At 37.6% G+C, this 17241-nt stretch overlaps 1 protein-coding gene and 1 pseudogene across 4 annotated transcripts in view; one reads left to right on the top strand and one right to left on the bottom strand.

Annotated features, from left to right (window-relative positions):
* The window catches only part of GRID2 (glutamate ionotropic receptor delta type subunit 2), a 781090-nt gene that overhangs the window by 156988 nt on the left and 606861 nt on the right, over positions 1-17241 (bottom strand). The gene's annotated exons all lie outside the window — the stretch shown is intronic.
* Positions 15262-16186, top strand: LOC106017111 (TATA box-binding protein-associated factor RNA polymerase I subunit A pseudogene; annotated as a pseudogene).

A 17241-nucleotide genomic window follows, 5' to 3' on the forward strand; every position in this document is an offset into this window, starting at 1 on the left:
TTTATTTTCTAGTAGAGTGTATTCCCATAATAGATTTGTTTATATGTTTAGCATACAAAATGCTAAAATTGTGCAAAGAACCTGAGAACTTTAAACAACTAATTTTTTTTTTAATTTTTTTTTTAAGTTATTGTAACAATGCAAAGCTCCTTCTAAAAACATATTGTGGCATATACACCAGTGATTAGTTAACTAGATAAGTAGCTCTATACCATGCTCATCACTATTGTGTTTCTAGGATTTAATTTCAAGGGATAATACCAATTAAAAAAATATATATATATCTTTCCATTTGAAAAGACCTACTACTTTTAAGAAGGGAGAAATGCCTATTTTTGATTACATTAACAAATCAATCATTGGGCTCAAATTAACTTCTTCAACATATTACAACTACGATATTTGCCCAGATGACTTGCTGCTTCCCATTTTCAGCTGCACCCACTTGATATGACTGTAAGCAAACAGAAATAGGAACTGTGTTACCTTATATGTTAGTGGAGCAACCTGTGTAATGGAGCTTTTTACTGTAATCATGATCATCATTAGAGATATAACTAAAACTAAGCACTTCACCCTCATTTTTCCCCAAGTTTCAACTACCTCCTGTTCATGTTACCTCCCTGATAGCTACGGGGCTGTTTCCCCTCTATAACCAGTTACCTGAGGGGTCGGCAATGTTCAAGAATGCTCTAACTCTGCATATCTATCCATGAATATGTCAGATAATAGCTCTGCTGATGAAAGTGAGTATGTTAAACTCCTTCCCAAGAGAAGAGAGAAATTACTTCAGCTGGAAAGGAAAAATAATATTATCCCTTCAAATGCTAGATACGGCTCAGGAACATAATCCTGGAGGCCTGTTTTTCAACAGCCTGTGGGTACAACTGTGTTATCTTCCAATGCACATTCAAATGTTTTCACTGGGGATGCTAATTATCTTCCAGTCTGTAGGCCCTTGGGTTAACAGCCACACTAGAGAAGGTACAAATATTTTCAGGACAAAGAGTGCTTGCTTGAAAGATGGCTCTTGTCTGTCTGGACTACACTTCTCTGAGTGTTCACCTATGTTATACTTGTTTCAAAGAGAATGTTACTGGTTTTGATAAATGTAGAAAGAAGAAATTAATACTATTTGATACTACAGCACAAGCTTCTTCTACTTTATTATTATTACTATTACTATTTTTTTTTCTTAGCATTACAGTATTTTAAAATTTCACTGTCAAACTAATTGCCATCTTTACTGTCCTTGGTAATACGCTGTAATCCCACTACTTCACAATGAAGCAAAAAAAAGAAGTCAAAAGAGCCTATTTGGTGTGGCATCTGTTCATTGTCTAAAGCACAGATGAAGACTATTAGGCCATCAGTATTAGTTCTGATTTAAACACTTTACTCTAGGTACTTTCATTAACTGTGTTGACACTAGTTATATATTATTCATTTTACCTGCACTTCTTTGCATTCCCAAAATGCAATCACATCTTGCAAATGTGAAGCTGAACACAAGACACTCATGGCTAGATTCTTGGTTGATGTAACTTGGGAGTGTTTTAATGAAAACAAGCCTCATTAGTTTAGCTGGGGATCCAACCCTATATCTACACCTGCAAACACAACTATATTTCTTCCTAGAATAGGTCTTGAATATGTCTCCATTTTTAGCACAACACCTGGGGTTTATGCTCAGCAATCTTTTCATTGCATTAAAACACTCATTAAATGAGAATTTGTACTGCTACAGGAAAGGTAAAATGCTTCTACACAAGATGCACTAAACCTAAGTGAATAATTCATCTATTTTTCATATACAAATTTATTCATGGAATAATATCCTCTAATAGCTGCTGTTACAGAGATTACAAGCAGTTTCTCCAGAGCATTCAATAACCAGAAAAGTTCACTGATTTATTTGTCTGGACACATTGTCCTTACAGAACATCTTTGTCTCATGACTGGGCTATCACGTTTCTGGCATGAACATCTGCAATTATCAATTCAATACTTATCCATTTTAGAAACTGAGAAAATACAGTCTACATAATTTCTAAAGGAAGTATTAATAGTAACCCTGTGTAAGCATTACACAGTACATGATGGTCCTACTCTCAGTAAATGTCATTCTGAGCTTTTAACATATTTAAAGTTCTTGAACAATCAAAATTGACTAAGTCCTTAGGCAAACAAGCAGTGCTAAGTCCAAGCCCCTGGCACCCAAATAAACCCAAAACAGAGTACCTAGTAATATATTCACCAATGTCCTTCTCCCCCAGCTAATGAAATTCACAATTATCTCACTTCAGTAGCTAAGAGAATTTCCTCAATATTTCTTTACAGTTACATGCTATTTCCCTGATGAACACAAGGTTTAAGCCACTCCACCAGCTCTATTCCCACTTTTAATACAGTGACAACTTTGTTCCCATCTCCAGATAGCTAATAGGGTCGTATTTCTTTTGAACTAATTCTTTCATCAGCCCAATCTATTTCTGCATTAATTGTATCTGTGCTCAGGCTAACTATATTGAACATATAGCCTTAACGTATACACAGGATTTTGTATTACGTGAGCTGCTTCTGTCCCCCTGCTCATATGGAAGTGTCACTGCAGCTGTGTAATTCTATAAACAGGCTAGGCTTGTAGGAAGAAGTAATATCTTTTATTAGACCAAGAGATACAGTCAGGGCAGAGAACAAGCTTTGGGCTCAGAAAACTAATGAAAGTCCTCTGAGACAAAAAGCTTTCTTGTTTTTCCTCCAACTGTATTATTTGGTCTTATAAAAGATATAACCTTTTCCCTATGGGCCTGACTGTCCTTGGTTATAACAGATTACTTACGAGTGAGATAGGTCAAAAAGGAGTTGTAAAACAAAATAAAGTAAACCAAAAAGACAGTTAGGGAAGCGAAAATCATGGCCTTGATAAATACCAACTGCTTACACAAAACAGCCAGGCTGACAGAGATCAGAAGATTGTCTCTTCAACCTCAACACCATGATGGGATTGCTTGCCAAGACTGCTAACCTCAAGACCAAAACACAATGATTAGAGTGTTCTTTGTTTTTTTTTTTTTTCTTTTTTTTTTTTTTCCCCCACAGCAGAGCTGATAATTAGCACATTAACAGCTGTCTATAGAAAGATAGAAGTTGGATGGAACTCAGGCGAAGTTACATGCATCTAGATTTAAGGATATGTAGGTATGTGCAGGACTGGATGTAGGACACCCCATGTAGAGACAACAAACACAAACTCTACGCTTTCTTAGCTTGAATCTGTCCTGGCAAGGTCCGCTTCCAGGCCTTCCAGCTCCTACACCTGGTGGCACAGTCTGGGGGAATGTCAATCGTGACACATGTAAATTAATGAGAGGCTGCTTAAATAAGCAAAAGAATTCAGAGGACTACATGTGGCAGGTTCAGTTATCACTGTAAAACTGTGTTCTCTGATCTTGACAGATTATGGTGACTGGAAGAAGGCAAACATGACACGCATCTTCCAAAAAGCACAAGAAAGAGGACTTAAGAAAGCAGACTGGTAATCCTAACCTCAGTTCTTTGGGAGAGTATCTAGCAAATCCCTTTGGGAGGTATTTCCAAAGACATGATGGACAAGGAGGTGCTGAGGAACAGCTGGCAGAGATTTCCTGGCTAAAACATACTTGATCTTCCTGATTGCTTTCTACAACGAGAAGTCCTGGCTCAGTGGATGAGGAGATGGCAGGTTGCTTGACTTTGCAAGGCTTTTCACATGGTCTGTACTCTTGTAGCCTGGGCTGCAATAGTGAGAATGTAAGTATTAGAAACCCAGGTTTATTCACTCCAGAGAGGAAATGAAGGGAAATCTTAATTACTGACTATAGCTAAAAATGGAGGGAGGATTACAGAGAAGACAGAACCAGACTGCTTGGTGATGGTGCCCAATGAAACAACTAAAAACAACATTGCACCAAAAGTAATTCTGTTTAGAGTGCTGAAACACTGAGAAAAGGAGACCAAAGAGGTCTATAAAAAATATTTTTTTTGTGTCACTGCAAATGATGACTGATCTTCCTAAGAAAGGATATCTTTGCAGATGTCATTACTCATAAGTCAGCATGGTGATTGAAGCCATGAATCAGTGAAAGAAAGGAAGAACTTGATCCAAGTTTCCAGTCAGGCAACGGTGGGATGCCAGGCATAATTTAAACAAGAAATGAAGGACAGCCCTTTCCATCCAAAGGTGATGCTCTCTTAGCATCAAGGCAGGGTATTCTGTCCAGGGGATATCTGTGTGCTTCAAGATGACTGATGTTTTTATAATAGGAAAGCAAACTTCCGCAAGTAGAGTGAAGAAAATTTCAGATTTTTAGGTCCCTCCTTCATCCAAACAATTCTATCTGTATCTCCCATCCAAATAATCTGCTTTCCCATAAAACTCTGATCCCTCAAATCCCAGTTTATCAATTAATCCAGATTGCTTTACAGTAGACATCTCCTCTTTTAGTTATCCACCAAATTTTACCAATGACAGATGTTTCTTGAAGAAGGTTAAAAAATATATTAAAAAGGAAACCAAGCTATTTTGCTTAAGGGCAAATGTAACTATAGCTCAGAAATAACAGCAGCAGAAATAGAGAATAGTAGCATAAATTGCTGTATTAGCAGACAGGTTTCATAGATGGAGGTTTATTCAGTAGTTATTAAGGTCACTTTATGATTTGTGCTATGAAACATCCTTTTTTCATTTGTTTGAACTGCAATTTCAACCGCATGTGCTGAAGTTTTCTATGCCAGATGTCTGCTCAGGTTAAAATAAACTCTCTCATAGCTCATACACATGAACTGTTTGAATTATGAAAGTTGGCATTCAAATAAATTGGTCATTTTCTAATTTCTGACTAGTGCTGGACCTTGGAAACTCTTTAAATCTGTTTTTAAGTGATAATACAGGAGGGAGCATTTTAGCATAACTTGTACTGAATTCTATTCCTACTATTTTTCTACTTGCTTTCTACTTTCTAGCTGGAAATGGTCCAGATTTTGTCTCAGACTGAGGTTTAATTATTTATTTTTTTTTTAAACTAGGGCAAATATTTTCTAACTCTTTTCGAAAGGAAGACTGTAAAAAAAAAAGTATTCTCAAAATTTATAAAAAAAAAAAAAAAAAAGTTTCATGACCTACTTTTAATTCTACTTGGGACAGGAAATTCAATCCAGCAGAGAAACAAATAGCTTGTGAAAAGTTTGTGTACACTATCTGAAACATTTTTGAGACAGGCAGACACGTCCATTTTCTATTTTCACATTTTAACTGTTCTACCACTAAGGCACTGCATCATGTTGTTAAAATTTGCATTATGCAGAATTTAAAATTCTACTGATACGCCCTTCCTTGACAGAATAGGAGAGAAGTCTTAAATTCATAGCTCATAATGGTAGCATTAGAGTTCCAGGTTTTGGCAGTCTTTTTAGACATTGTTTTCAATTAATACCACATGGTATCTACTTAATAAAATGCCTTATTAGCATTGCAAACCTGAAATTTGCCATAGACTTCATGGAGCTGTTTCTAATGGATTAGATAATGGCTTGCTGCTAACCAGTCAAAACAAAACCAAAACAAACAACAAAACACCAAAGAACTGACAACCAATGACACTGTTTCAAGGGTTTGGCTTCTGCTCTTTCTTCTTGGATGAAACAATTCTTTGAGTATCAGGTATGGCTGCTTTTTCTTTACAGAGGTTTTTTTTTTCTTTTGCTTAGTAAACCATAGGCTTCTCACGTAAAATACTTAAGAAAAAAAACGTCTTTTTGAATGGGACAAACATGTCTTTTCTAGGTTTGACTCAGTGCTTTGTAATTTCTCCTGGCATCTGGCTAGTTATTTCATCCTATATCAAACTCTCCCACATTGAAATCAATCCTAGGTGCATAACATAACATGAATTACTACCTTAAAAAACAACACTACACCTCTCCTTAAATGCAGAAGAACAAAAGATAAAGCAGTGTCTGAAAGTCAAGAAATAGTGACTGCTATTTTTTAGCTAATATATTAATCTTATTTTAAAAAACAACTAAAAAAAAAAATCCCAGACAGCTAATTCTTTCACCCAGATCCTATATCAAAGACCCAAGAAATAGAGTAAAATCTACTGACTGCAGTCATCTTTGGATCAGACCTCTTATGTTTAAATGCTCAGCCCCACTTTTATTTTGCTCTTCTCAAATTCTCAAGGAATCTGGCTGAAAAATTCATTGCGAATAAATCTTGCTGAATGAATTGACACATTACATTTCTTAGTGATTTGTTCATAGCATCTAGGTATTGACATGATTCAGCAAAAACAAAATATGGTGGAGACTCAGACCATTATTTCAGCATTCCATTTCTTGGACTGGAGAGATGAAACTTTTTTTATCAAACCTTCCAGCACGACGGGACTCTGTGGTGCATCCTTGGCAGATATATTTAGCATGGAATTCCTAGCCAAAGAGGGAAGACGAGCTATGATGAATGACTTCAGGCTGCATGCACAGACTTCCAGCCTTAGGGTGTGCCATGCGACTGGCAACAGGACCAGCAGCTCTGGCAGTCCATATAGCCTCCAAAGTTGGGTGGAATCAATTTATTATCCATCATATTAAGTTTGGAGTCATATATTTTTTTTAATCTCTTGAACTCCTAGTCCTGGCACTCTGAGACAAAACATATAATTAAAACCTTCAGTTTATTGTTAGAGTTTAGGAAATCGGTGGATAAGCAAAGACAGTGAAATCCCATAGGAAATAACTGGTGCATAGTGGGAAGAAAAGGGATGGGATTACTTGGAATAAAGAAAGGCTCTCTCCTGAATTCTTTGTATTAAAAATTTTTGTAAAACCTCTAATTATTACCACACAAGACCTGCAATTCTAAAATCTAGGGTTTAATACTAGGCTTCTCAAATCTGTTTTTGTTCTTATGCCAAGCAGATGCATTTGCTATACTTCTAATTCACTTTCTGTGCAGCAGTGAAAACCACTCAACAACAACAACAACAACAAAATATTCCAAAACCCAGAAGATGGCAGAAAAGATACTGCATGTCATTAGAATAGAAAAATTCATTGCAGCTGCAGGAATCTGTATAGTCTGAGTTCATCTGCAAGTATAGAGAATGCACTGAGAAAAAATACTTTTATGGCTCAGAGCCAGATCGCACAACGTGTAAATTGGCTAGTTCTCATATATCTGTTCCCAAATCTTACTGCTGCCGTATCAGTTATCTTCTTAAGATTTATGGCTAACAGATTTAAGTTAACACAGTTTACAGTGGTCTCTTTCCCCCCTTCCAATTACATGAATTCAGCAAAGCCCATAAGCACAAGGAAGCTGGACATATGAAGTGGAAATTGATAGCAGAGTTAGGATTTTTCCTGTAATGAAGCTACTGTCACCTGTCTTTAATATACAGCTAAGATGAATGTGAAGCCTCTTCTGTAGCACAGAAGATTCTTCACTTGCAATGCCTATAGTGCCCTATGAGATCCCTGCTAGAAAAACTTCGGGTGATTAAGAGCTTCCCACTGCCCCACATCAAGCACAAAAAAATCAAGGAAAGACACAAAAGATAGACAAGGTCCTAGCCAAGCAGTTCTGTATCCAATTAACTCAATGAAAATTCAGTAACTTTTCATAAACCTTCATTATCTCCTTTGATCATAGTTTGCCTTTTTATGACCCATCCTAAATTTTAAAGGGAATGTTATCATCAATGTCACATTAAAGAATCACAGCTCTCTTTCCACTTCTCACTCCCACTTTTGAAACCACAGGAATATAATGAACTACTTAAAATATATATATAGTCAAAGGTAAGATGTTGACAGCTGTGATGAAATGATTGAATTTCCTTTTATCTTGCTTTTTAAACCTATGCATCCAGAAGGAATATAAGTGCCACAACTCTATCCTGATGCAGAGTTCATGTAAGAAGAGCAATTCAATTGCCCGTCATCAGTGCTGGCAAGAACCATAGCACAATATAGACAAAATTTCAACAATTCTTTCACAGGGCTCTTATCACTCTGAGTGATTTTCTAACATGGTGGGATGACTCACATGACTGGAGTGCTGCAATGGATGTCTATAAACTCTTTAGAAGGGATAAGCTAGGAATGAGAGGCAGTGTGATAGCCCTGTATGTCAGAGTGTTTTCATTGTCTAGAGCTTAATAAAGGCGACAGCAGAGTTGAGTATTTATGGGTAAGAATCAGGGAGAAGGCCAATGAGACAGATATCATGAGAGTTTGCTATAGACTGCCTAACCAGGATGAAAAGGCAGACAAAATATTCTATAACCAGCCAGAAAGAAGTCTCACAATTGCTAGCCCTTGTTCTGGTGGACTTATCAGATGCCTCCTGGAAATACAACACAGAAGAATTTAATTTCCTGATGCAGCTGGTGAGTGAACCTACTGGGGAATGTGCCTTGCTGGACCTTTTTCTTGTGAACACAGAAGGACTTGTGGCTGGTGCAAAGTTTAGAGGCCTTCTTGGGCACAGCAATCACATATTAATAAGAGTTTCTGTTTCTTGGAAAAGTAAGGAGTGGGGATAGCAGAACTACCATTTTGGACTTCTGGAGGGCAGACTTTGGCCTATTAAGGAGATAGGTTGGCAGCGTCCCTTGGGAGGCAGCCCTGAAGGACAAAGGAGTCCAGGAAGCCTAGATGCTCTTCAAGAAAGAAATCCTAAAGGCACAGCAGCAAGCTGCTCCCATGTGCTGAAAGATGAGCCAGCATGGATGAAGACCAGCCTGGCTGAACAGAATGCTGTGGCTAGAGCTCAGGAAGAAAAAGAGGGTTTATGACCTTTGGAAGAAGTAGCAGGCCACTCGGAAGGACTACAAAGATGTCATGACGCTCTGCAGAGAGAACATTAGAAGGCCCAAATCCCAGCTTGAGCTTAACCTGGCTATTGCTGCTAAAGACAAGACAAAATGTTTTTAGAAATACATAAACAAGAAAAGGAAGACTAAGGAGAATCTCCATCTTGTATTGGATATGGGGGGGAACCATAGTGACAAAAGATGAGGAAAAGACTGAGGTATTTAATGACTTTACCTCAGCCTTTAGTATAAGACCAGTTGTTCTCTGTGTACCCAGACCCCCAAGCTGGTAGATATTTAGATGTGGTGCTTAGGGACATGGTTTAGTAGTAGACTTGGCAGTGCTAGATTAAGGGTTGGACTTCAAGATCTTAGAGGTCTTTTCCAACCTAAACAATTCTATTATTCAAACACAACTCAGTTAGCTCAACTTGGTAATGACAAGATTAAAACCAACAACAAAATAAATAAAATAAAAAACACAAACAGAAAACTATTATTTTTTCTTAAAAGCATCTTTTAATGCTGACACAAAGCAGTCTTACTGCCAAAGATAGACTGAGCAGTCCCTGTTGTCCACTCCTAACAATTACATCATTTTGGTTTGTATCAAAGGAATATCAAGGCATTCCAACAATTTGGCTTTCAACTTCATGTCTGAGCTCCCATTCTCTAAACTGGGATAGATTACCTACCTTATCTCCTTAGGATGCCACTACTATAGCTTTATAAGTACCTATCACAGCTTAAAATAAATAAAATTTTATGAATACTTCAGTGACAAAAGCATTTGGTTAGAAAAATGCAGGACTAAATTTCAAATGGAACAGTTCAGAATGATGCTCCAGAGCACAACTTTGATTCCAGACCTTCTGCCTTTTTAGAAGTTTGTAACATTTCATGTAACTCCCTTAATCAATAAAATCAGTCCTGAGCTGATCCCCTAGTGTCTGAGTAGTCCTGCGCTTCCTATGTACCTCAACAGCAGTAAGACTGACCTTGCTACCCTCCAGTACAAATTATTTCCCATGAAGATGAGTTAAGTCAACACTCACACAAATCCTATTCACATGCACTGCATATAGCACTCAATACTACATCACACATCCTATTTTATGATATTTTCCTTTCGACCCCATGGCTCTCAAAATTGCATAGTTTATTACGTGCTGACAGGCAGTTGATGCTATGGAAAACTCAAGTTAAATGCCAGATTACTTTGAAGAGCAACTGAAAGCTGGTATATAACACAGGTAGACTTCTATTAGCAATAGATGTGAGCTGGCCTGCAGAGCTAATGCAAGAGATTTCTCATCTCAGTTTTGTAAATTCAGTTCCCACTGCTGTTAATGAGAATAGCACATTTAATTTTCTTTGTCAACAATCTGATAGCACAAGCATGGCCAAGTGAAATGCTTCCTACTCTGAATGCTGATTTATCAGATAACACAAAAGCTTATCAGTAATATGAATTAGTTTAAGCATCATATTAAATAATGAAACAATATTTTTTTAAGGGTAAATCAGGAATTGCAAAAGAAATATTGCAGTCACAGATACTGAACTATGATGTATATGAGTTTAATTTACAAATTGTGAGCTACATAAGTTAGCATCTATTCTATCTGTATTTAAAATATACTTCATAAATTGCTATAGAGGCGTTTTAGAGATTTCTGAAAGTTTCCAGAGAGTTCTAATTTTGGCAAAAACTCTGATACCCTTCTTTGCAAGATTACGATCAATTATCATATATGATAGCCCAGATGGTATGCATTCAAAGAAATAATGATCCAGTATTAAATATTTCATTTACATAATGAATTACCTGGGAAAATTTTATGTGATCATCAAAGATTATTAATCTTATCAGGTTGATTAATTTTAATGTGAAACCACATCCATCTTCGAGAATTTTGGACAGCAGCTCTATTTTAACAGAATGATAACAACTAAACTCTGCCCTCCAAATAACAATAATACCATACCTTAAAAATAATACTACTGATGAAGAAAAATTCAGGGATCACTATGTAAAAGACAGACAAAATTCATGACCTGGCATAAAGTAAGAAGTAATGCAAGAATTTTGATATCACAAATAGCAAAAACATGAAACCTGAGCAAAGCAGAACATGGCTTTACTTGCCCAAAGGAAAGTTTGCTTGTTTTTTTGATATGGGAACACTAAATCGTTCAAAGATAATCTCAAACTCCATCTTATCTATAATTTTAAGGCACAGCTGATGTGTGTGATTAGACTTGAGAGTCTTACTTCAAAGCCTGACAGAAAAAGCCACCAGGATTTGCTGGTTTTATTTCTCTTCTTTTCGAGCTTCTAAAAGCTGCTGGAGAAGAGTATTAGTGGCATAGGTTTGTTGAGATATTCCTCAAATTCTCATTATTAGAGGTAATTGGTAATAGTACTTTTTATGTAAATTACTACCTTTGCTATTTGTTATGTGGTATTATTACTGTGATTATTGCTGTTGTGTTTAGATACCTAATCAGTACTAATATTATTATCATAATGGTGACTGTGAGAAGAACTAGAAGCTCCCATTTGGTGAATTAAAATACAAGGAGGAGCAGCCTCTGTTCCTCAATCATTTCAAGATGCTGCTGTCAATCAAGTGCTGCTTTACAGTTCAACATCTGTTGGAAATATTTTCCCTTTCCAGTGAAGCTCAGCTGCAGCTCAGCTACACCATATGTGAATTTTTAGGCTTTTCTTGTTCATGTTGAAGAAATACTTTGTTTATAAAAATAAAATGATTAAGACTCTCTCCCATCTCACAAGGGTTATTTAGGAATGACAGTCAGTTGCTAGTGGCTTGGACGGGATTCAGATCAGTGACGTAAATAAAGGACATTCTGTAATTTGTTGTCATTTCCTGAACCAGGCACAATGGTGTTTTACATGTTCACATCAAAGGAAAGCATGTAATTTGATCGAGCTGCAAGTGCAAACTTCTTGGCAGAGCCTGAGGGAAAGCAATGACAATAATAAAACAGATAGGCAGGTTGTCAAGAGAAGTGAAAGCACTTTTAACTGCACACTTTTGAAGAAAATCCTGCAGTGGAGGGGCTAAAAATGTTGTCTACAAGAGTGCCCCTGGCTACCCTGGAGTTGAAGGATTAGTTCACGAACTGTGGACATGTCATTACTAAATGAACTCAGATAAGAGTTAAGTTCATTCATTCATTCAACTCTGTTTTTGGCAGTGGAGCAAATTCTCAGTGATGTAAATCGGGACGGGAGCTGTGACAATTTCCAGCATGACAGTGCCTGACCCTAGAAGTATTTATTTTGCTTGAAAAAGTAAAGACAGTTTATATGCAAATTAGATGCAGCTTTCCAGCTCTGTATAATTTGTCAATATGGGTGTTAATTTCACAAAGACTGAGCAATTTCTGTTCTAGAATAATAATAGGACTTGATCCTACCAACCCTTACTTGTAGCAGTGATCTTCTTGTAGTGGTGGGACTGAAGGCTTAAAATAAAGACTACTGTTGTGAACAGTTCTGGGATAATGCACATCATGTGATGCTTTCTTTTCAACAATTTCTTTGATGTATTCCTTGATCTGGTTCAGAATAATGAGTAATATTAAGAGTTAAAATGAAATGCTAGGATATCTATTAGAAATCAGCTTTCCTGGATTTTCAGGGAGTGGTATTTTTTACAATTGGATCTGTGTGTAGATAAAATGTGATTTTATAAGGGAAATCTGATATTAAAACTACTGTTACCTTTTCTCCTCTTCATTATAAATGGATTTATATCTGAATGTAGAAAACATTATGGAGCTTAAGCCTGTCACATGAAGTTTTTCTTGGGAGAACTTCCCCTCCTGGGAGTTTCAGGTATAAATCCAGATTCTCTAATTTATTTCCAGCATTGATAGCAATGGTCTTGATCTGCAGACTCTGCTTTTAAGGATTTGAAAAGTCTTAAAGCATCTTTAAAACCGGGGGTGCTAAATCCTTTTCAAGGTGTGTCATAAGATCATAATGCAGGCTATAGGCATACTATATTTTTCAGAAAAGACATGTTTAAAAGTGTTTTCTCAGACACAATACTGAATTATATCATTTCATCTGAAAACTACCAAAATAAAATTATCAGATGCAGAAAATGAGTAACTGCATTTCACTTCCATCTTCATTTCACCTTCTCCTTATAACACTTGAATTTATTTTGTTTTCATTTTCTTCTGACCTAATAAACATTGACGTCAGGATTATCAGTTGACTAACTGAAATCCATCCTAATTACAACGTACATGTTGTGAAATGCTTTTGGTAATGTTTTTTAATAATTTTTCTCCAAAACAATCTGTTTATAATAAAGTTTCTAAGGAAAACAATTGATACTATTACGTGATAAATATATCCTGTGATACAAGTTTACATTCATAAACTTCTTAAAGGTAGGCAATTAGTTTTCTAGAATTCATCATAAAATAAAGCGTACAAATGTCTGTTCTGTTTTAATAACTACTCTAAACCCTTGTATTTGGAACACTGACATGATCGGTGAATTAGTTAACTTAGTTAAGCACACAGTCTTGATTGATTTTGCTTTCTTTTGTTTATCCTAAGTTCTTTTCTAATATGCCAATATTATTTCTATCCACTTCAGGTCTGTCTTTCATTCATTCTTTATATCCCTTCTTTTTTCCTTCATTTCCTGTTTCCTGTTAGACACAATCTCTCCATCCATGCCAAAAGCAGTGGTTAGACTTGGCTTCTACTAAAATGCCACGGATGTCTTTTAATCTGCACTTAAAGTGTGGAAAGACTCAAGCGCTTCTCATAGTATCATAGAATGGTTTGGGTTAGAAGGGACCTTAAAGATCATCTAGTTCCAACTGCCCTGCCGTAAGCAGGGACTCTTTCCAATAGACTAGGATTTCCAAAGCGCCATCCAGCCTGGCCTTGAACACTTCCAGGGATGGGGCATCCATAGCTTCTCTGGGCAACCTGTGCCAGTGCCTCACCCTCACAGTAAAGAATTTATTCATTATATCTAATCTAAACCTACCCTCTTTTAGTTTAAGTCATTACTCCTTGTCCTATCACTACTCTCCTGCTTTCCTGTAGGCACCCTTTAGGTACTGGAAGACCACTATAAGGTCTCCCCAGAGCCTTCCCTTTTCCAGGCTGAACAACCCCAACTCCCTCAGCCTGTCTTCATAGGAGAGGTGCTCCAGCCCCTTGGTCATCCTCATGGCCTTCCTCTGTCTGTATTTGCTCTAATAGGTCTATGTCCTTCTTGTGCTGGGAGCCCCAGAGCTGAATGCAGCACTCCAGGAGGGTCTCATGAGAGCAGAGCAGAGGGCAAGAATCACCTCCCTTGCCCGCCTGGCCACGCTTATTTTGATGCAGCCCAGGATATGGTTGGCTTTCTGGGCTGCAAGCACACATTAATGGCTCACGCTGAGTTTATCCACCGATGCCCCCAAGTCCTTCCTCTGCAGGGTTGTTTTCAATCTATTCTCTACCCAGCCTGTATTTGTGCTTGGGCTTGTCCCAGCCCAGTTGCAGAACCTTGCACTTGGCCTTGTTGAACCTCACAAGGTTCTCACAGGCCCACCTCTCAAGCCTGTCAAGGTCCCTCTGGATGGCATCCCATCCCTTCCTTCCAGAATGTCAACTGCACCACACTGCTTGGTGTCATCAGCAAACTTGCTGAGGGATCACTTGATTCCGAGTCTGTCACTGACAAAGATATTAAACAGTGCCAGTCCCAACACTGCACACCTTTAGGTTACTTAGCTGGTCTTGAACCTGATGTTCTCCTACAGTGGGCAGTTCTTCATTCTTTCAGTCACTGCCTTTGCCATTTGGGACTTGGGCTATGTGGCTATAGTCATTGCCAGTGAAGATTAAGGCAAAAAAATGATCAGACTGGGAGGATTAGAAAATGGTAACCTAGAAGTATTAGTATTATCATAGCAGTATTAACACTTATCTGAATCAAAAGCCATTGCTGAAATCAAAATTAGAAATAAAGTAGTTCATTAGTCAGTGCTGTATCACAAGAGAATGTTCAACTTATATCATGTCAATGAGGTTAAAAACAGACAAGTAACATCTTCCAGAAAAAAAAAAATAAAATCTTTTCCATACTCTTAATGTCACCTGACTACTTGTAATGTCATTTACCAACAATAAAACAGGTAGAGTAAATAAGTGTAAATAAGAATCACAGAACATTAGGGATTGGAAGGGACCTTGAAAGACCATCTGGTCCAATCCCCCTGCCAGAGCAGGAATACCTAAATCATGTCACACAGGAACGCATCCAGGTGGCCCCGCTCCCCGCCACGGTCAAAATGGCGGCCGCCCTCAGGCAGCGAGGGTTGTAGTGGCCGTGCTGCCGCTAGGCCCCCAGTAATGGCCACTGTGCCCACCGCTCCCCATGGACGGCTATCCTTGGCTAAGGCGGGGAATGCCCTGCTGCCGGTCCTGCACTGGTCCTGCCTGCCACGGCACTTCTACTGAGCCCCATCTTTCCATGAACACAAATTAAGCTTCAGAAAGAGCAAGGAAGCATGTTTAAATTATATTCTGCATGCCACACTAGAGAAGCAGTGGAAAAGAGCTGCAGAGTTTCTGACCTTCTACACTGAGGCACTAGAGAAAGACTTTTCTACAGAATACGTGGGTCTGACAGAGATCATTTGGAGAATAGGAACAGAAATTCTGTGCAACCATTCACATAGCAGCATCAGAGTTCAACTCTTTCATAGATGAAAACTTTAGGAGTAAAAAGGTACTTGAAGGTTTAGGTGAAGCCTACCAAAACCTGTCCCTGGCAAAAAGCTGAAGTTTTGGAGAACAAACAACTGTTCAGGATAAAGAGATGGAACTGATTCAGGCATACAGGGGACTGCTGGACTACTATAGCTGGTCTAAGCAGAAGAGCATCCTGTTAGAGTATGAGAAGGATGGATTTGAAGACTTGTCTGTTGAATGGGAAATGCACAGTTGCTTTCAGAAGGCAGCAGTGAATTTAAAGGAGATCATTAAAATACCTGGACTCTGGGATCTGTTTGTGAAATCCTGTGTGGATTTGTTGGAGTTGTATAGAGACCATCACGAAGCTCGCAAAGTATTAAATGAATATGCCTAAAACTGAAAGTTTGTGGCTAATCCCAATGCTCATATTTAATTCTATCAGTTCCTACAGAGACATGGTGCATCAAAGAAATCACTCATATCTGCACTCAAGATCTTGCATGATATTGTTCCCTCTCATGAAGTAATGACAGATTTTAATATCATGCTCCAAAAATCAAAGCCCCACACAGTTGTTTGAAATATCTACAGAGCACAAAGAATGCAGAAAGAAATACCAAGTTTATTCTAGTACTTTTCTGTAGCACTTACTACTGCCATAGCTAGAAACAGGTCAGGTCAATTTTTAGTCTGACTTTGTACAGCAGTTCTTGTCCTACAAAACTGGCAGACCTAAATGCCACATCAGTTCACGGAGTGTTGCCAAAAGAATGTCACCAATATTCAAACCTCATCCATCAGTCTCATTTAGGAAACTATTTTTATGCAGGATAGCACATACCATATGAACCTGCTTAGTCCTGCTGCAACTTGAACTTATTTTAAATAACTACATCTTTTCTTGCTCTATTATTATTTTTAATAAGGATGAAATTAAGCCTGGCCTAAAATCTTTGCCTGAATCTGACCCTGTACACATTTCCTTCCTAACATCTATACTTGAAATGTATAATCTCCATAGATAGCCTTGTGCCTTCAGAAACTATAAAACATTAAGTATATAACCCAAAATAATGTCTGCCTCACTGAAACAATGTTAAATCAAACTTAAAAGCTCAAAGGCAGCTTAAAAAATAAATAAATAAAAGCTTGGTTTCTTTTAAATAGAATAGGTTGAGTTGTCTAGGGAAAACCTCTTTCCCTGTTTAACCTTCTCTCCCATTTTTGTCCTCCCCTCCATTAATAGTACTTAGTTTCTCCAGGTTGCTGCACATCTCTCCAGGGAACTCCTTTTACATATGGAGCCACAGGGTTGCAGAATTTCAAACAGGGATTTTTAAGCCACATTCTCTTCATTTGGGAAAATGTTAAGAGCATTTAAACAACAACAACAAAGGAACAGAAATATCAAAGAGGATGGAGCTAGAACTTTCAATGAGCCGTGGCTGTGCTAACACATTGTAAGGATATAAAGACACAATTCTGGAGATCATTAAAAATGTTTTTTTTTTTTTTTTTTCATATTATTTTATTGCTCATTAAGTGAATTTTTATTTCTTTCAAAACTTATTACAGTGCTGCCATAGTAGGCAACACATACCAAATTCATGTTCTTTCATGTAGACTTCAGGCCAT

This window comes from Anas platyrhynchos, chromosome 4, assembly GCF_047663525.1.
Source record: "Anas platyrhynchos isolate ZD024472 breed Pekin duck chromosome 4, IASCAAS_PekinDuck_T2T, whole genome shotgun sequence".
NCBI lineage: Eukaryota > Metazoa > Chordata > Aves > Anseriformes > Anatidae > Anas > Anas platyrhynchos.